Here is a 21,387-nt window from a genome sequence, read left to right as displayed (position 1 = left end):
CTGCCATTGTTTCTGAATGCAAAATTAGATCAAGTTCTTAGTTTCCCAGGACAATTACATGGCATTCCAAACCGGCGGCTCAAGAGTAAAGAATCCGCCTACCTGTGCAGGAGACTCAAGGGGCACGTGTTCGATCCCTCAGTCAGAATGATCCCCTTAAGGGGGAAATGGCAGCCCTCTCCAGTATTCTTGCCTAGGTAATCCCGTGGACAGAGGAGCCTGGTGGACTAGAGCCCCTGGGGTCACAAAGAGTTGGACATGACTTAGCGATTGAGCATGCACACATCAAAACTGAGATGAAAAAGTGGACAATAATCTTGTGTTACAAATATTAGAACACCACAAAGAGAATAGCATTAACTATTAACCACTCCAGATTATTGGTGTGACATCTGGGGAAAATAAAATGCAAACAGAAAGACTATAAGATATGCTAGAGATGGTGGCAAAGAAGACAGAGTGGAAGAGGAAGAAAAAATAGAAGGGGAAAGAGGGAAGCAGAAAAATGATTGTTTTCATCTTAATATTTATGTGTTCACATCCACTGTGCCCACCTATGAAAAATTTCTCACTCTAAGCCTAGTCCAAATTTTGAAACTTTGTTATCATCCTGAATGCATTTCCTTCCATATTACATATTCCTGTCCTCAAGTGCTAATATTTCTATCACAGAAAATTCTGTACAACTGCCCTTCTTCTACCTTTTGCAACTTATCTCAGTTTCAATTCTCATGAGCTATCACTGCAGGCTTCTAAGTGATTGCTTTTCTAGTCTCTTCTAGGTCAAACTCCATCCCTTCACCACAACTATCTCTCAAAAAATATGCACTTGATCATGGGATTTCCCAGATCAAAAAATTTTGTGAACTTACCATCACCCTGCTCACTCTTTCCATCTTATTTCCTGTCATTTCCTTTGTCCCATATGTTTTAGCCAAACCACAAAATTTCAGCCTTAAAGCATTTGCTGTCCCATCTGACCAGCAGGCTTGCCCATATTTGCCTTCACTGGAATTTCCTGGACAAGTTTCACCATTTAGCTTCAGTGTCAACCTTTTGCTGAAAACTTCCTTGGACTCACCCAGTAAAATCAAATTCCTTATTTTGTACCTCAAATCACTGGGGGTTTTCCACTAATATATTTTTTCACCACTTGGTAAATTTCACTTCATCATCAGTGTGAACTTGGATAAAGTATAAACACAAAACATTTTTCTCTAATTATTGACTTCCAATTGCTCTATGTCATATGTTCCTTTCCCATCTATTAACAACATCTCAGACATCGTCCATGCTTTTTTGGTCATTTTTGTTGTTAAAAAAAAAAGAAACTATCTTGTCCAGTCCAATTCTTCAAAATTTTATATGATTTAATAGCTACCTGCACCCCTATCTCTCTGCCAGATTGGCTCAAGGGAACTCAGATGAATTTCAGAGCCTGGTCTGTTTCACTCGTCATCTCCTGCTTTTTAGGTTCTTGTTCCTTTGTGATCTAGACCTATTGAAAAGGATGAGATGAAAAGGCCAAATAGATGCTTAATCAGTAATTATAATTGCAATCCTCCATTGGTTCATATTGCTCCTCAGCTATTATTGACTTGCTGATGATACCCTTCTTTAGGGAAATCTGTGGGATCTTCCCCATGGCATGGCTCTTTGACAGGTGAGCTCTTCTTGACTTTATCTCTTAATCTTTCCCTCTGACCCAGCACTAAATCTCTTGAGTGGGATATTGAAAGCCTAACCCAAGACTCTCCACAGGGAAATATGTGTGTCCTTATCATGCCAAAGGACAAAGCAGAAGTGGAAAGGGCTGACTGCTCCTCTTTAGACTTCCCTCTTTCCTACCCCCTCTCTCTCCAGTTTTCTAGTTCTTTCCAGTTTTTATATAGGCTCAGATCATTTTTATATAGGCTCAGATCATTCCACATGAACAGCTAGAGCCTGAAATGCCAATCTCTCCTTTACCCTTGAATACATAATCTTTATAAATGGTTTTCTTGCATACCTTTCACTGGTTTTTGGTAGAAGGGGTAAGCATCTCTTTCCCTTCTCCAAACTCCTAGCACTGCCTCCAACTCAATAGTTCAGAACCCTGATACTGTTTTCTAATCTGTATAAATTCTTAGTCTTCTGATTTAGATAGACAGGGCAAAGAGAAGATACAAGGATTGAGGAATGGTGGTGTGATGGTCTGGGTGAATTTTAGGAAATGTTTTTCCATCATTAGAAACTAGAGTATTCCACCTTCTGCTCTTCCAAATTTAAATTCTATTTTCCATTTCTGGGGAAAGAGGAAATTTACCACTCAACATCCTCATTGTAGGAAATGAATTCATAGAATACTCATTTGTTCTCTGAATGAATGAATTAGCCATTAATCAGATTTCCTTCTAACTTTCAGTTCTTAGAATTTACTTCTGCAGGATGGTATTTACCATAGGGAATTAGGAAACTCACCGAACATCTGAAATGGCCAGAGAAATGAGCTTGGAGGTTGCACAACTGGGAATAGCATAGACATTAGATAGGCACAACTACCTTCTGAAACTTGTCCTATTAGAAATCTTGTTACCAACCTGTAACATCTAGCACAAAGAAAATATTTGGTTGTTTGTATGTGTGTGTGGTGTGTGTGCTCAGTCACTCAGTTGTGTCTGACTCTTTGAGACTATATGGACTGTAGCCCACCAAGCTCCTCTGTACACCTATAATCCTATTGTAAACAGCAAAAAAACAACCCTAATGAAAGCCATGTGATCCTGCCTAATTCTAACTATTCTGCATAGAAAAGAAATGTGTTCACCTCTCATCAAAAGAGTAGATCCATAATCTCATCATTTACCTTATCCTTTAATGCTGCTGCTGCTGCTGCTAAGTCGCTTCAGTCGTGTCCGACTCTGTGCGACCCCATAGACGGCAGCCCACCAGGCTCCCCCATCCCTGGGATTCTCCAGGCAAGAACACTGGAGTGGGTCGCCATTTCCTTCTCCAATGCACGCATGCATGCTAAGTCACTTCAGTCATGTCCGACTCTGTGTGACCCCATGGACGGCAGTCCTCCAGGCTCCTCTGTCCACAGGATTCTCTAGGCAAGAATACTGGAGTGGGTTGCCATTTCCTTTTCCTATCCTCTGCTAGGTGATTTTTTTTTCTGACCATAGTTCAGTCATGTTCTTGGTTTGATATCCTCTAGTTTATGTACTAAAGTATATTAACTATTATCCTCATAACCTGTATAACATAATAAGAAAGTAGGATTGGGAGAAATTTTCATATACCTCAGCATACACATAACCAAGAAAAGAAAAAAATTATGGGTATCTACCATAGCTTTAATTTTTGGAATTGTCCACAAAGCTGTGGTTTGTGTTCAATATGTCTTTCCACTTCTATTATCCATTCAGATTCTTTTTGCTCTCAGGCAGCATTACTTGCTAACTAAAACAAGACTTTCTCCCCATTGGTTCATGCATCCAGAGATGTGAAAGCCAAAAATGGCTGGCTGATTCTCTCAAATACTTGTTCAGTATTGGAGGTATTGATTCTTGTTTACGACTTCTAAATCAACACTGTATAAAGTCACTAGAACAGAAAGCAAAAATTTAAAGAGTGGAGCATTTTAGTACTATAGCAAAAGTATCACTCTCTCTTCAACCCCTTAATTCCCAGGCTCATGCATTCTGATTATGGGGAAAAGATCGCCAATCATTGTTTGCAGGCTAAGTAACTATTGTGTACTTTATAGGACAGTACAAGACATTTTAATGCATTGTTTCTGATCAGGATCCCTATATACTATTAAATAAATACAATATAAGGCAGTTGGCTGTCTGATTGAGAGAATGCATTCTTTTAAATTAAAAAAAAGTGAGTACTAAGAGCACTAAAAAAATTCTGTACTTATTTCATGATAAAATGAATTCCTTGATCAAAAGTTTTGCTTTTTGTTTGTTTGTTTGTTTCTGTTTTTTGTTTTGTTAATGGAGAATAAAAAAAATTAGTAAGTTTATAAACAATATTGCAGAAAGAAACAAGTAAGGAAGAAAGGAAAAGTCAAAATCAAAATCCATAATAAAAGTCAATTCCAGTGAGGTGAAATCATTGCCCTTTCAAAATGGGAGGATTCAACACACTTGACCTCCCAGATTTCTTGGTTGAAAAGTGAAAGTGAAAGTCGTTCAGTTGTGTCTGACTCTTGTGACCCCATGGACAGTAGCCCTCCAGGCTTCTCTGTCCATGGAATACTTCAGGCAAGAATACTGGAGTGGGTAGTCATTCCCTTCTCCAGGGGATCTTCAAGATCCAGGGATCAAACCCAGGTCTCCTCCATTGCAAGCAGTTTCTTTACCATCTGAGCCACAGGGAAGCTGGTTCTTGGTTGGTTCCTCCAAATTGTGGTTTATATTAAGAGTTCTGTCTATGTCTCTACTCAAAAACAGTAATATAAAGGATATCCAGGAGAAGGAGAGTTGTATATTCTTAAACCTGTCTGTTTACTTAGCCCTGACCATCATGGCAATTTGTTCATGACCACACAGAATAAGAACTGGGTTTCTTATTCCAGAGGGCACTTCCTGACAAAAAACAAAAAAAGTAAATCCTCAAGTGATCACTCTTTCCCCCGTAGACAGGGCCATCTGCTGATCATTCACATGGGGCACAAATATTTCAAATTTGGGACACATGTACATATATTTCCCTCAAACCTTGTTATTAATCTTCCCAATATATCCTTCCAAGTGCCTGGTCCTCTGGCCAAAATCTGGCTACAGAAGATAGGTTCAAGATAGTGGACTAGAAGGATGAGTGCTCATCTACTCCTGCTAGAGCACTGAAATTGCAACCAGCTGTTGAAGGACCATTGACAGGAGGACACTGGAAGCCACCAAAAACTAGTTACAGCTCATAAATTTAAATAAAGCCATGCCCTACTTATCACTGTTTCCAATCAGAGTGGAAAAATCACTTGTACTGCTCGGAGTGTTACCTACGGGCAGGACTCCCTTACTGCACTGTCTTTCAGGGCCGATGGTGAGTTTTATTTCTAGAGGATGTTACTCTGAATCAGTGCCAGAGTTATCTACAGCTAGGTTTCAAGTTTGCCATCTTCAGTTATTATATGTAGGGAACTCCCTGAAGCCATACGTATAGGTTGAGTAGGAGATAGCTATCCAGCATTAGTTGGCACGGGGAGAAAGATATCACCTGTCCATTAGCCTAATACCTTTAGAATTTTCTTGAGTTTCAGCTCATATTTGCCACGTCTAGTTTTGCCCAAAATTCTGATTTTGTGGATTAAATAACAGAGATCATAATGAGAAGTTCAGATCACATGATTACTTGGTGTTTTATTAATGGTCTTAGAGTATCCAAGAGAGACAAGAGTTATTTCTCAAAATCGTGTAGTACTTGCCTCTGTGATTCTATCACTGAGGCTTGTTGTTGCTTCATTTCAGCATCCCAATTGGTTGCAGACACAGCAAATGTCACCCACATCTGTTGAGTCATAAGAGCTAAGTGACAAAACTGCTTACACTGCAAACTGAATAAGGTAGAAAGTCTTATTTTGTGTTTTTGCGCAATTAAAACCTTAAAGCTTAATTATGCAATAAATAGGCTGAGATTACACATAGAACAAATGTCATATATATATAGCCTCCAAAATTCAAATAAACTTACTTTTCTAATACCAGAGAAAATACAGTTATACTTTGAAAATAAAATCCCAGTGTGCTCTAGACTCTTGTGTCTTTTGAAAATTTGTTATATTTTTGAGGCTGAATTTCCTTAGAGTTTATCTCCTATCCTTATGTACGCATGTGTTTTATCAAATCATCTAAGTGCCTGCTATTTCTTGCTCCCTCCACTTTATTCACATGTGTCATCAGTGAAAAGGACAGATTTGATGTTCTGGGAGATATTGAAATGACGAAATTCTCTGAAGATGAAATTACAACCCAGAGGTAAATAAAATGACATATATTATTGAAGTTCGACTTGGAAGGCTTTGCATTTCTCTGGCTATGTGAAATAAATTATTTCTAGTATTTTCCACTTATTGGAATAAAAAGTTGGCCAGATCAATAATTGCATATCAAGTGACAAGGTATCATGGTATGCTTATTTGTTTTATTAAATAATCACATCGCTGATTCATGTCAGTGTATAGCAAAAACCACTACAATATTGCAAAGCAATTAGCCTCCAATTAAAATAAATAATTTTTCAAAGTAGTGAATGAAGCAAAAAAAAAGAATCACATAGCACATAAGATATTAAAGGCATGATTTTACAATAATCTATTCTCATTATTTAATACCAATATGTCTCCTACATAGATAAGCAGTTGACCTGAATTATGTAAAATAGATCAAGATGCCTGCATCTTTTCAATCAAGACTAAATTTCATTTGTTACCTTACTCTCCTTAACTGTCCCTGAACAAGGAAAAAATTACTTTCTTGACGTTAGCAATAATTCAGTGTCCATCGTCCAATAATAGTAAAAAAAAAATCTAGTTGTATCCCTTTCCCACTAAGCAATTACTTTGGCAAATGATCATAGGTTTCTTGAGGAATTCTAGAAAAGAATCTTATTTTATGTAATTGTGATGTTGCAAACATCTTCCTCAAACAGATGTGGCTTTGCATTCTGTCTGATAGCATGTACGTCTAAACTTATTCAGCTCTTGGAACTGAGTAGTTGGTGAAATTGACTATTTTGCAGCTCAGTTCAAGCCTCTGTCTTTTGCTAGACCCGAAGTTGTGTTTAATTTCCATTTCTTTTTTTCTTTTAAGCGAAGGAGGCACTTTTAGAAGTCAAGTAGGACTTCAGGAACTTATCCTTTTATTTTGGTACCAAAGACTCCATGATAAATTAGAGGTCAACAGGGACCTGGGTGGACCAAAATATTTTGATTGCCATTCTTTCTCTGGTGCCCATCATTATAATCAGGCCATCTTGTCTGGCAGGAGAATACTGATGTTTAGCCTCTTCCACTATGAAATAAGAAAACCCACTTCAGTGGCATCTGCCCCCTCATCCCAGTCTACAAAGGACAACTGCCATAGTACTCTACAAAGAAGCTGTTGCTCTCCCAAGTGCCTTGGAGAGAAATATTCTTTGGGATGTCCTGAGGACAGTATTTGAGGGTAGATGAGTGGGAGGCACATAATAAATTCCTTTGTCCAAGTTATTGCATTCCTTTCACTGCATTCTGTTGTTGTTGTTCCATCGCCAAGTCCTGTCCGACTCTTGGCGACATCATGGACTGCAGCATGCCAGGCCACTGCATTCTACTCTAAGTAAATGTTATTAATTAAACTTCATTGGGCACAAACTCTTTCTGAGGCCTAATAGAGGTCAACTAACTAAGTAAGCAGAACCCCTCCCAGTTATTCTCAACACTTCTCAACACACTGAGACCAGAACCCTTGGTAAATTCCCTATGTAAATATGAAGTGAAGTGAAAGTGTTAATCTCTCAGTCATGTCCGACTCTTTGAGACTCCATGGACTCTAGCCTGCCAGGCTCCTCTGTCCATAGAATTCTCCAGGCAAGAATAACTGGAGTGGAGAGTTATTCCCTTCTCCAGGGGGTTCTTCCCAACCCAGGGATCAAACCTGGGTCTCCTGCATTGAGGGCATATTCTTTATCATCTGAGCCACCAGGGACGCCCTATGTAAATATATCTATCAGTAATTATGCTTCCCCCTCTTTGCCTCAAAATGCATTCAAACTTCTATTCAGCAGATTTTTGCAGTCTTTCTCAATTGATAGTCCAGCTTTCACAAGGCTGTGAACTCAACCAACCAACCATTATAAATTAGCACAATAATAAAAATTAAATTTTGCATCTTACTTTTGGTCATAGTAATAATTGCAAATAATTGGTCATAGTTGCAATTTTGGGAAAGAAGAGATTTCTTTCTCTTCTATTCCTATTTTTTGGGGGGAAGGAGAGGAGGGAGAGTTCAATCCTGAGAAATTATCTGATAGTTATTGAAACAAATATTTAAAACTTTAATCATGTCACTTTTTCCACTAAGTTCCCTAATGTATTCAGAAACAGCCATGTCATCTCACAATATTTTCTTCTTTTATCCTTTTAAAATTATCTGTCACAGTATCCTTTCAGTCTCCTAAAGCTTTGACTTTATGAGGAAATTTATTCAACATGATGAGGAGGATAATTTAAGTAACTTTGTGACCTTGCCCATCATGGACTACCAGTATCTTATTCTCTAGCGCTAACTGAATTTTCAGTTTCAAACTCAATCTAGGTCAGAAAACCAGTTCTAGGTTTTATATCTTTGAGGTTATGGCACTTGAAAGCACTTCTATTTTTGTTAGAGTTGGTAGTTGCAGACAATATTATTCACTCTTGACTTTGTTTAAACTAGCTAGATGTTGTTAAGAAGTTTTTTGTTTTGTTTTTTTTTCTTCAAGAAATGTGTTAGATGCCTGGAAAAATTAACTCAATTTCTACATATCCAGAATATTTAAAACTATTCATTAGTCCTGTAATCTGTTGTTTAGCACCTATACCACTAAGTTTGGACAGTAGAAATGCTAACAAACTGCCCTCAAGTTTTTCTTCTCAAGTACATTCATTTATGTGCCTACTTGACTAGGCTAAGATACCCAGATATTTGATCAAACATTAGTCTAGATGTTGCTTTGAGGACTTTTTAGATGTAATTAATGTTTACATTTAGTTGATTATGAATACAAAGATTGCCATCCATAATATGTGGATAAGCTTCATCTAATCAGTTAAAAGCCTTAACAGCAATGACAGGCTTCCTAAAGAAGAAGAAACTCTGTCTCAAGGGTGAAGTATAGAAATTCTCCCTGAATTTCCAAACTGTTTGGGCTCAATAATGCAATTCTTACATAACTTCCAATTTGCTAACTTGCCCTACAGATTTTGAACTTTCCAACCCCCACAATTGTGTAACCCAATTTATATATAAAGTGTTACTGGCTATTGGTTATTTTACTTTGGAGAACCCTGAAAAAAATTAGGTGTAGCTGCCATATCACACTGCTCACCTCTGGCTTTCTATCTCTTACGAGTTTGTCTACTCGTAAGGATCAAAAAGATCCTAGAGTTTGTCTACTCGTAAGGATCGAAAAGATCCTAGATTACATGCAGAAACCTAGCTGCATAGAAATCCAGAAAATGTATCTATTAGCTTCCCAGCCTCTGAGAAGAGAAAAGCATGTAGAAAGAGATTGAAAAATGGTATTCAGTGAGTCAGTCTACAGAATCTGCCACATGGATAGGATTATTTGTTTGCTCATATATTGGCCTCCTCTGCTAATCAATTAGCCTTCAATCAATTGCTGTAGTAACTCATATCATACATCAAGTCATGTCATATATTCTTTAGCATGCAAATAATTGATAAGATATATTAACCCCTGACATAATTTTGTTGTTGTTATCGTTCAGTCACTCAGTCATGTCCAACTCTTTGCAACCCTCTGGACTACAATATACCAGGCTTCCCTGTCCTTCATCATCTCCCAGAGCTTCCTCAAACTCATGTCCATCAAGTCAGTGATGCCATCCAACCATCTCCTCCTCTGCCATCCCCTTCTCCTCCTGCCTTCAATCTTTCCCAGCATCAGGGTCTCTTCCAATGAGTCAGTTCTTCACATCAGGTGGCCTAAGTATTGGAGCTTCAGCTTCAGCATCAGTTCCTTTAGTGAATATTCAGGATTGATTTCCTTTAGGATTGGCTGATTTGAGAGGCCAAGGGACTCTCAAGAGTCACAAAGAATTTAAACACTTAGTTTTAGGATTTTTACTTGCTTGATGATTTTAAATACATCCATAAGAAAAAGAAAATGAATAAAAGAGTTTAGAATCTCTATTTTCAGGAAACTTAAGGCAATAAGGATGAACAATGCAAACTAAGTCATTTAACAATTTAACTTAAGAAGTAAGAGCCTGGTTTAAAGTGCTTTTAGGTTCTTGATTACTGCCCATTCCGCTCTACTATGCACAAATTAGCATTATAATCCACAAGGAAATATTCACCTAACTACAGCCTGACTTGCCCATGTATAAATAAACCAAGGCAACAGGAAGAAATGTGGAGTTGAAACAGGGAAGATGGCAAATACACAAAAGCTCTCTGGCCAAACCTCAAACTTCAGTCTTTCTCATAAGGATGAAACCCATACAACATATTCTTTTCCTTGAATGTTTAATTTGTTATCCTTTTATATGCAGAAATTAGAAAACATTCCAAAAATCTAACAGCAGTCTGTGCTCTTTCACTGAATTCAAATAGTCCACTTTTATTGAACATTTTACTAAGCTTAGATAAATCAGAGAGATTATCCAAAAGCATTCAGCTCATTGTAAAAAACACCAGAGAGACCTTTAAAAGGATTGTAAAGACTCTCAATCAAACTAGTTCTCACAGAAAATGTATAAAAGGACATAGGACACAGTTAAGAAGCTGGAAGCAGGATCCATTTCCACAGCTACCATTTAAATTCAGGCCTTTGTTAACTCCATCTAGAATTCTTTAACGGCACTCCAAATGGTCTCCTTTTTCCAGTCTTCCCCTCCAATTCTACCTGAAAACATTGCTTCCATATTAGTGCTGGAAAAATTATCATGCCATTCTACTGTTTAGGCAAAGTGATGGAGGTATAAAAGCCCAAAATCTTGGCTCTGAATTCCTGCCCTGCCACCTAAAATCTGGTCGTGGGCAAAATATACTCTATCTGAATATACTTTTCTGACTCTCTAACTCTGTCTTTCTCTCACATTAAGAAAACTGTTAATAATGCCTACCTAATACAGAGTTCATATGGCAATCAAATGAAGTGAATAATTTGAAAAAATATTGGAAATTTTTAAATATTACAAATAGAAAAATATTTTGAGGCTATCTACCCAAATACCCGAATGGTGCTCCTGGTGGCTCAGAGGTTAAAGTGTCTGCCTGCAATGCAGGAGACTTGGGTTCAATCTCTGGTCAGGGAAGATCCCCTGGAGAAGGAAATGGAAATCCACTCCAGTACTCTTGCCTGGAGAATCCCATGGATGGAGGAGCCTGGTGGGCTACAGTCCACGGGTATAGCAAAGAGTCGGACACGACTGAGCGACTTCACTTTCACTTTCACCCAAATATCTAAGATCAAAAGTCAACAGACAGGCTATACAAATTTAATTGTGACCTTACTTATATTCTGATATCATTTTCTTTTGTCAATGAACAATCTGTGAAAATAAAATTAATCTTGCCCATTTTTAAGTAAAACATGGTTTATTAGCTTAAGGTCAAATTCCTCAAATTATTTACCCATTATAGTCACCACACCTACATACCTTATTTTTAGAACATCTCAGCCATTATTTTAGTGTTTGCGTTTTTCTTTTTTTTTTTTTTTTAATTCTCTTCCCTAATGCACATATGAATGCATGCTTACACACACAATCATACCCAATAGGTTAACCATAGAACATTTCATTGAACAGATAATGATATCATAAACTGATCTGAAAAACAACAGTAAGAATTCTTTTCAAATATAATTTTAAAAAGGACACTTGCTAACTGTTTTATAACATGATAGGCTTCCCTGGTGGTTCAGACAGTAAAGAATCTGCCTGCAATGAAGGACACTTGGGTGCAATCAGGAAGAACCCCTGGAGAAGAGAATGACAACCCACTTCAGTATTTTTGCCTGGAGAATCCAATGGATAGAGGATCCTGGTGGGCTACAGTCCATGGGGTTGCAAAAAGTCAAACATGACTGAAAGACTAACACACACACAGACACACACACTCATATACCATGATATTTAAATAATTTCAAGTATTTTAAAGGATGAAAATGGTTGCACTGTCTTAGAATTCCATAAATCAGAGTAGTATTCTTCAATAAAATAGATTGTTCTAAGGCCATGCTACAAGTAGCTTTATTATTTCTCCTCTCTTCCTACTTTTCCTTGAAGAGTTTGAGCCATATCAACAATTTCTACAATTAGGAATACAGTTTTGGACATATATTTCAGGTAGTTATTTATTACCACATGAATCAAGGTGTCAGTATATTTACTTCCCCACTCTAACTCCTTATAGGATAAACTCAAGTTAAGTAAAATAAGAAGCTAAGATTAATACCTTAGAGTCATATCAAATTGATTTATAGTAATAATAATTCAAGATAGTAACAAAAATAAATGTTCTATTATAATAACATGCTCTTACTTTTATATCATGCTATTCTTTCCAACTTTTGCACTTTTTCTTAAATAAGATAAAAACATGTTTATCAGATTTACTGTTTTTTTATTGATATGTAGCTATAATACATTTTTCATAGCTGAATAGTATTTCCTTGCATGACTATACCACAGTTTTACTGACATTCACCTATTGATAGATATTCAAAGCATTTTAATTCTCATCCTGATGAATTTGCTCATGAATATATTGTAAGAATCTCCTGGGGCAACTGTGTAAATTACTTTCTAGGGTAAACATCTAGGCATAGAATTGCTGGGTCATAGAATATGCACATGGTCAGTTTAATAGACACTGCCAATTGTGTAAATCCTGCCTTGTATTACAGGCTTGAAACTTTGTATTAATCTCAGTAGAAGTTACATGGGGTATGGCAGAAGCCCTTGAATGTGAAAGAAGACTTTGACGCTTGCTAACTCCCAGAGCTGCCTATACATATATATATATATGTATATATTGATATACATATATATATATATTGATTTCCTTACATTTTCTTACCATAGGTCTATTTTCTAAGTATGTCTATTTGTCCAATATGTTACATACTTCATTTGGAGAGTTTGAGTTTTATTTGTTAATTTGCTTAGTGTATTCTAATCACCACGCTGAAAATAGAAATTTAATTATATTCTAATCATCTTTTCTTGATTTAATTTTATCTTCTATCATTGTTTTCCATTACAAATCATCTGGTTCTCTATTCCACTCAGTTTTATGTTAAAAAAAAACACCCCGTTTCTCTCAGATTCCATTTCTAATTCTCACTTTCTTTTCTTTATTGGTTCAAATGGCTTACATTTCTCTTTTATGTGCATTATGGAAATTGTAGATTTGCTGTAACTTCATTAAAGGAACAACTATCATAGATTATGTGGTTATAATTGGCAGTGACAGAAGAAGAGTCACTAAAAACAAATATGGAATGTATTAGTCAGAATCCAAATAGGAGATAGAAACCACATAATAATTTGAACAGAGAAAATGTAATAGAAATCATTATTAACTATAACAGGGCACTGAAGCAATGAAAATTGGTTCCTAAGGAGTACAGAAAACTCTTGAGAATGAAGGAATAACAGAAACAAGGATTAGCCACTACTCCTAGCGCTATGATAGCATGCCCAACGCGGAGGCCCCACACCCAGAAGCGAGCCCCAGAACTTGTTAGAGAAAGTATGTCTGCAGTATCTAAACAGCAGAGAAGCTACCCCCTGGAGGGATTGCTAGAAATCTGGACCTTAGCAAAAATCCTCCTTCTGTGGTACAGGAAAATCTCCTCTGGGAGAAATGTCTTGCTGGAGGCATTATGCTACAAAAGTCCCCAAAGGAGGGGCAGGCGGAAGCTGTTTGCCGTGGGGGGCTGCTGATTCTTGTGCACTGAATTTTCCAAAACCAGTTTAGTTTGCTAGATGAGCCTAAACTCAAGAAGAACAGAATATAGCCTGCTCAACAGCAAGACTGTAGCCTTATAGAATCCCAAGCAGAGGACTAGGTGAAGCTGGACCCAAACTCCTGATCCATGGAAATTATGAGATAACATATGTATGGCAGTTTCATCTGCTAAATTTGTGGTGATTTATTGTGCAGTTATTTTGCCAACAAAGATCCATCTAGTCAAGGCTATGGTTTATCCAGTGGTCATGTATGGATATGAGAGTTGGACTATAAATAAAGCTGAGCGCCGAGAAATTGATGCTTTTGAGCTGTGGTGTTGGAGAAGACTCTTGAGAGTCCCTTGAACTGCAAGGAGATCCAACCAGTCCATCCTGAAGGAGATAAGTCCTGGGTGTTCATTGGAAGGACTGATGCTGAAGCTGAAACTCCAGTACTTTGGCCATCTCATGCGAAGAGTTGACTCATTGGAAAAGACCCTGATGCTGGGAGGGATTGGGGGCAGGAGGAGAAAGGGACGACAGAGGGTGAGATGGCTGGATGACATCACCGACTCGATGGACATGAGTTTGAGTAAACTCCGGGAGTTGGTGATGGACAGGGAGGCCTGGAGTGCTGCGATTCATGGGGTCACAAAGAGTCAGACACGACTGAGCAACTGAACTGAACTGATTGTGTAGTTTTCCTGGTGGCTCCGCCTGCCAGTGCAGGAGATGCAATGTTCCATCCCTGGACCAGGAAGATCCCCTGGAGAAAGAAATGGCAACCCACTCCAGTATTCTTGCCTGGAAAATTTCAGGGACAGAGCAGCCTGGTGGGCTACAGTCCATGGGGTTGCAAAAGGCTGGATATGTCTGAGCAACTAAACAATAACAACAGTTGTATAGAAACACTGCAGAAACAGTGTTTCTATATAGCAGCAGTCTATATTGACCATCTAGAGATGCATAATTCTTACAGCCTTTGCTAATTCTGGCTACAGCAAGTGAATAAGATCCAGGTTTTCCAGAGCAGAGGGATACTACTAGAATGAAAAATTGATGATGTGAGGGCATCAAACACATAAACAGTTTTTCCCACAAGGCATTGATGAAGTAGGAAGTTGTGAAGACCAGAGGCTAAACACCTCAACCACAACCCTCTACAACTCTGATCATCATCGGCAGCAGTATTTGATATTAAGAAACAAAAAACCATCAAGTAGAGGCCTCAAAACCACAGTATGCTATTACTTAAAGCTGCAATTTGGAAACAGGGGGGAAAAGATAAAGGTGTTTTTTTTTTTTAATAGCAACCTAAGTATAACTCAGTTTAATCCCTGATTAGGTTGAGACGGTCAGTCCCCCATTCTACCTGCTTGGAAAGTGAGAGTGTAAAATTCCCTCTGGTAATGTTGTATTGCAAGATCTCTCTACATGTTTTTATATGTAATGTCTAGAATTCAATTACAATGATCAAAATGTTTTAAATTCCTGTCAAAAAAAAGCACAGAACAATTTTAAAAAATAGAATAGATCTACAGATGATCCACTTTAATAAACATAGATATAATAATAATTACCTAGTTCAAGAAAATATAAACAAAACAGATATAAAAGAGAATCAGTGAACTGGGAGAAAGGTCAAAAGAAAATATTCAAACTGACAGAGAAAAAAGGAAAATACAGAAGAGAGTGAGACCAACAAATATAAAAGAGCTAAAGTACTGAGTTCCAAGAGAAAAGAAAGAGAACTGGACAGAAGAAATATTTGAAGAAATAATGAGCTTTAAAAATGCTAACAAAAGGTATTAGATCAGAGAACCAAGAATCTCTGCATATGCCATTTAAGAAATAAAATAATCATGTTGAATCAAATAACATACTTAGGGACATCATTGTCAAAACACTGAGAACCAAAGAAAAAGAATATTTTAAAAGCAAGCAAAGGAAAATAGGTACAAGCCATCATACTAACTGGCACCCTATAAAAATAGAGGAGCCAGAGAAAATAGAGTAGAATCTTTAAAGTACTAGGTGCAAACATATAGCCCCACAAAAACCTATGCACTACTGTTGTGTCTATGAAATATAAAAACAAATTAAAGATAATTTCAAATCATTAAAAACCAAGAGAAATTATTACCAGATCTGAATTTTAAAAATGCTAAGGGGAATTATTTAGTCAGAGAAAATTTAGTCTGGATAAAAATGCTTCCACAAGAGGACAAAAATACAGAAAGAAATGGAGAACAACAATATAAAATTGAAATTGACTATATAAGTAAGCATGTTTTATAGATTTTTAAATATAATTATTGATAAAATTCATGAAAATAACAATAGCAAAAAGTCATGATGGTAAATGGAATTGGTAAAACAGATTATTTATATTAAATTATAAAAAATCAAGTATATATTATGATATCTAGAATAAAAATAGTTACTAAGCAAACTAAAATAATAGTAAATAATGTTATACTAACAATGTAATAGAGAAAAGTTGTATAATAATAGTAATAATAAATTTTGTTATACAAAAGTAAGCAACAAAAGAGATAAAGAGGAATATAAGACTCCTAGTCATAATAGGAAACATTTAGATATTTGTATCTAAATAGCTAAAAATATCTAAGTATCTTAGGTATTTAGATACAAACCCAACTACATCAGTAAATTAGATATTAGATTAAATGATCTAAATATACATCCAGCAAAAATTTACATTAAGAATGTATAAAATATTATAGCAAATCAATAAAGACTATAGAGACAACCCAATAGACAACTGGGCAAAAAACTTGAACTTCTGGAAAGAGCTTATCCAACTAGCTATAAACGTTAGAGAAACTACTCAAATCATTAGCCATCCGCTGAACACACACACACACAAAAGTCAAAAATTGCACAATGTAATATCACTACAAACACACACACCCATGGCTAAAATATAAAACACTGCCAATACCAAGGATTGGTGAAAGGAACTACCCACATTTTACAACCAGTTTGAAAAACTGTTTGACAGTGATTAATAAAGTTGAATATATGAAAATCCTTTGACCCAGCAGTTTTGCACCTAGGTAAATACCCAACAGAAATCACTGCTTATGTTGACCAAAAGACATATACAAAACATTCATACAAGTAAAATAATCTGCACTATAAGACTTAAGTTTACTTAAATGTACATTGAAGAGGTCTAGAGAGGCAGTCATCAAAATCTCAAAGGTTATTTTTATTCTACAGTTCTTCACTATATTATTTATATAATAGCAATGTTCACCTTTTTGTAATTTGGAAAAATAACTGTTTTTATCATATATTTATCCTGTAGATCATGTTTTCATTTTGCAGCAGCTAAATTGATGACATGATTATATAGGAACATTATTTAAGCCTTATTTTCCCTTTTTAATAACACACATTTAAATTTCTAGAAATCCAATCTTTTTTCCTCAAGGAATCAAATCAGATTAAATAAAACTGACACCTAACCAACCAAATTACATTTCCATGTTACAGTTACAAAATATCTGAGACAAAGAACGTTTTCATTAGATCTGATTTTAGTGACAGAATCTGGTTAACAGCTTTGCATATATTTCTTTTTCTTAGTTTAAATATAAGTGCTGCAAAATATAGGATAAAAAATGATTCTCTCATAAACGGGATTGAGCTAAGGTAAAGCAAACCTATGGTCAAAACCTTACAAGTATTCCAAACCGAAGTAGAATTTCCTTTCTATAATCCTTTACTGATAGGTTTATACATAAGTTTATTAGGTTTATCAATCTTCCTTAACACACTTACATACTATAAAACATCTGGTAAGAAAAAACAGAACACAGTATTTGACTTAATGCTAGTGGAGTCAGGATATATATTTCTTACTATATTAATAACAGACACAATTCTACAATACAATAAGTAAAACTGTTTCCTCTTAAAAGCAAAGAACTCCCTTCTTGGAAATAAATTACCCTGGTTAGGGCCATCACAGGGCTCCCGAGAATAGGTAATTCACTTAAAATGAATGGATCCTCAACTGAAGGCAAGGTGCTTCAACTGGCAGATTTTAAACTGCCACTGAACTTTCTGCCTCGATTTCCTTATTTAAAAGATGGGCTAATACATATTCTTTCTTTTAAAGCAGGGCTAATAGTACTGTATTAACTGGACGGTTGTGAACATATTGAAACAGATTCAAATCTCTTTAAATGGCAAATCTCATTCAAATGCTGAATAATGAATGCTTCAGGGTTAAATTTATTCCTCATCTGGTTTTTATTCAATCTAACTTCTCAACATAGTTTGAAATATTCATATGTACCAAATGGAAATGCCTCCAGTTTTACCACTTTGGTAACATCATTAGATGAGTGTCTCTTGAGTTGAATACAAAGTATTCCAGGGTTGTTGGGGTTTTTTCCCTACTACAAAAGGACTATATTTGTTGGGGTCTTTGGGTTAGAATGAGCAATTAATTATCTTTTTCAATTGTGCAGCACTTATAAAATTGAATATTTTATATTCATCTTTGTTAATTCACTTTGTGTGAGTTATTTTGAACTAGGGCTTTAATGGTTAGTTTTTTTCCTATTTTTTAATAACAAGATTTGTAATGCACACCTCCTAGACAATACCTGAAACATGTACACTTTATTGATTTATTATGGGATGTTTTGTGACTTCTTAGATACTCTTTTATGCAGTTTTATTTTGAATTCTGACTTGAGTTTTAGCATCTTGGAAAGTGAAGCGCTGATTACTGACTTGTATGCACAACATAAGTAGGAGTAAATTAACACCACCCTAAGCCCAGTCCAGCCACACAGTTCTAACCTCATCTGCTTTCTTTTGTGCTTTGCTTTGACACATGTATAGTCAGATCAGGTTTTAAATATTTGAATATCGAAACCTTAACACTGTGGTCTGTTTCCTCTCTCACTTGGCTCCACTTATTACGTCTAAACCAGCTATGCGTTCTCCCTGAGCGATTGTAAATATGACTCAGGTCCTCAGAATGCTTTGGAGATTTTCTAAGGAGTATGATTGATCTGGACGAATTGTGTCTCCCTTTTCTACATTTTGCTCTACATTCTCTCCATTGACCCTTGCCTACCTTTCATTGGTAAGGACAATTTTAATATTAGCTCTAGCAGTTCATATATTTTACTTCCTCTGCTGGGACAGGAGAAAGTCTGATATATTCCCAAGCCAAATAAGCTGAAATCTAAGTATCTGTGATTGGAACACTGCACCACCATAGTTCCAGTCCTAACTTGCTGAATTATTTTTTAAGAGCTTCACTCTCTCTCTCTCTTTTCTCCCTCTCTTTCTCTCTTCACTCTTCTCTCTCCCTTCTCTATTGCTTAATAAGGAATACAGTTGTACACTGATGGATCTTTCAGTGCAGAAAGGGAATGAGGGAAGAATCTATGAATTACTGAATACTAAACACATCTTTCTTAATGGTCAAAAGGCTGGAGTTGATAGCCAGAGACTCAATGAATGTGAAACACAGAATGAGAACCTGGAGCAGAATGAAACTTAGCTCATCTCAGTCATGCTGCTTATCAACCATATGAACTCAGACAAACTTACTTAAAATCTACAAGTGAGTCTTACTTACCTTATTAATGAAATGGGAATACCAATCTCTGCCTTGAATAATTCTTTTTATCTCACTCATCTTATTCTACATAACTTTTCAATATAGATGTTCCTCAGATAAGACATCTTTCTCCTATACGTTCCAATCTGATGAAAGATATTACCCACCCATGTGCTTTCAACTCCATCTTTGTGCCAGTACTCCAATATGTGTATCAATAGCCCTGACCACTCTTCTGGACTCTGTATTTGAATCAGCCTACTCCACACTCCTGAAATTCTTAATCATACCTCAGATTTTAAATTCTAAAACCAAACAGTTGATCTCCTACCTGGCCCCAAAGGGATTTCCTTTCACTGTTTTTCTCAGTGAAGAGCCTGTTATACAGAGTGAAGTAAGTCAGAGAGTTGAATATCATATACTAACACACACACACACACACACACACACACACACACATATGAAATCTAGTAAGATGGTACTGATGAATTTATTTGCTAGACAGTGGAGAAACAGACATAGAGAACAGATTTAAGGACAAGGGCAAGAGGGGAGGAGATGGTTAGATATACGGAGAGAGTAACATGGAATTTTACATTACCATATGTAAAATAGATAGCCAATGGGAATTTGCTGTGTGTCTCAGGGAGCTCAAACAGGGGCTCTGTATCAATCTAGTGGGGTTGGATGGGGAGGGAGATGGAAGGGAGTTTCAAGATGGAGGAGACAAATGTACACCAATCACTGAATCCCCACAGCACTGTAGATGAACTCCCCAGGTCTGTAGGTTCCCAATATGCTACTGAAGATCAGTGGAGGAATAATTCCAGAAAGAATGAAGAGATGGAGCCAAGGCAAAAACAACACCCAGTTGTGGATGTGACTTGTGATGGAAGTAAAGTCTGCTGCTGTAAAGAAAATATTGCATAGGAACCTGAAATGTTAGGTCCATGAATCAAGGTAAAATAGAAGTGGTCAAACAGAAGAAGGCAAGAGTGAATATGGACATTTTTAGGAATCAGACAACTGAAATGGACTGGAATGAGCAAATTTAATTTAGATGACCATTATATCTACTACTGTGGGTAAGAATCCCATAGACGAAATGGAGTAGCCCTCATAGTTAACAAAAGAATCCGATATGCAGTACTTGGGTGCAATCTCAAAAACGACAGTATGATCTCTGTTCATCTCCAAGGTGAGCCCTTCAGTATCAAAGTCATCCAGGTCCATGCCCCAACCAGCAATGCTGAAAAAACTGAAGCTGAATGGTTCTACAAAGACATACAAGACCTTCTAGTCCTAACACCCAAAAGTGATGTTCTTTTCATCATAGGAGACTGGAATGCAAGTGTAGAAAGTCAAAAGATACCTGGAGTAACAGACAAACTTGGCCTTGGGGTACAAAATGAATCAGGGCAAAGGCTAACATAATTTTGCCAAGAGAACACATTAGCAAACACCCTCTTCCAACAACATAAGAACATGATGTTCTACACATGAACATCACCAGATGGTCAACACCAAAATCAGATTGATTATATTCTTTGCAGCCAAAGATGGAGAAGCTTTATAGAGTCAGCAAAAAAAAAAAAAAAAAAGACCAGGAGATGATTATGGCTCAGATCATGAACTCCTTATTGCCAAATTCAGACTTAAATTGAAGACAGTAGGGAAAACCACTAGACCATTCAGGTATGACCCAAATCAAATCCCTTAAGATTATACAATGTAAGTGACAAATAGATTCAAGGGATTAGATCTGATAGACAGCATGCCAGAAGAACCATGGATGGAGGTTCATGACATTGTACAGGAGGCATTGATCAAGACAATCCCCAAGAAAAAGAAATATGAAAAGACACAATGGTTGTCTGAAGAGGCCTTACAAATAGCTGATAAAAGAAGAGAAGCAAAGGAAAAGGAGAAATGGAAAGATATACCCATTTGTTGCAGAGTTCCAAAAAATAGCAAGGAGAGATTAAAAAAATCCTTCCTTAGTGATCAATGCAAAGAAATAGAGGAAAACAATAGAATGGGAAAGACTAGAGATCTATTCCAGAAAATTAGAGATACCAAGGGAATATTTCATGCAAAGATGGGCACAATAAGGACAGAA

Source organism: Dama dama, chromosome 26, assembly GCF_033118175.1.
Source record: "Dama dama isolate Ldn47 chromosome 26, ASM3311817v1, whole genome shotgun sequence".
Lineage (NCBI taxonomy): Eukaryota > Metazoa > Chordata > Mammalia > Artiodactyla > Cervidae > Dama > Dama dama.
This window is presented reverse-complemented; position numbering follows the sequence as displayed.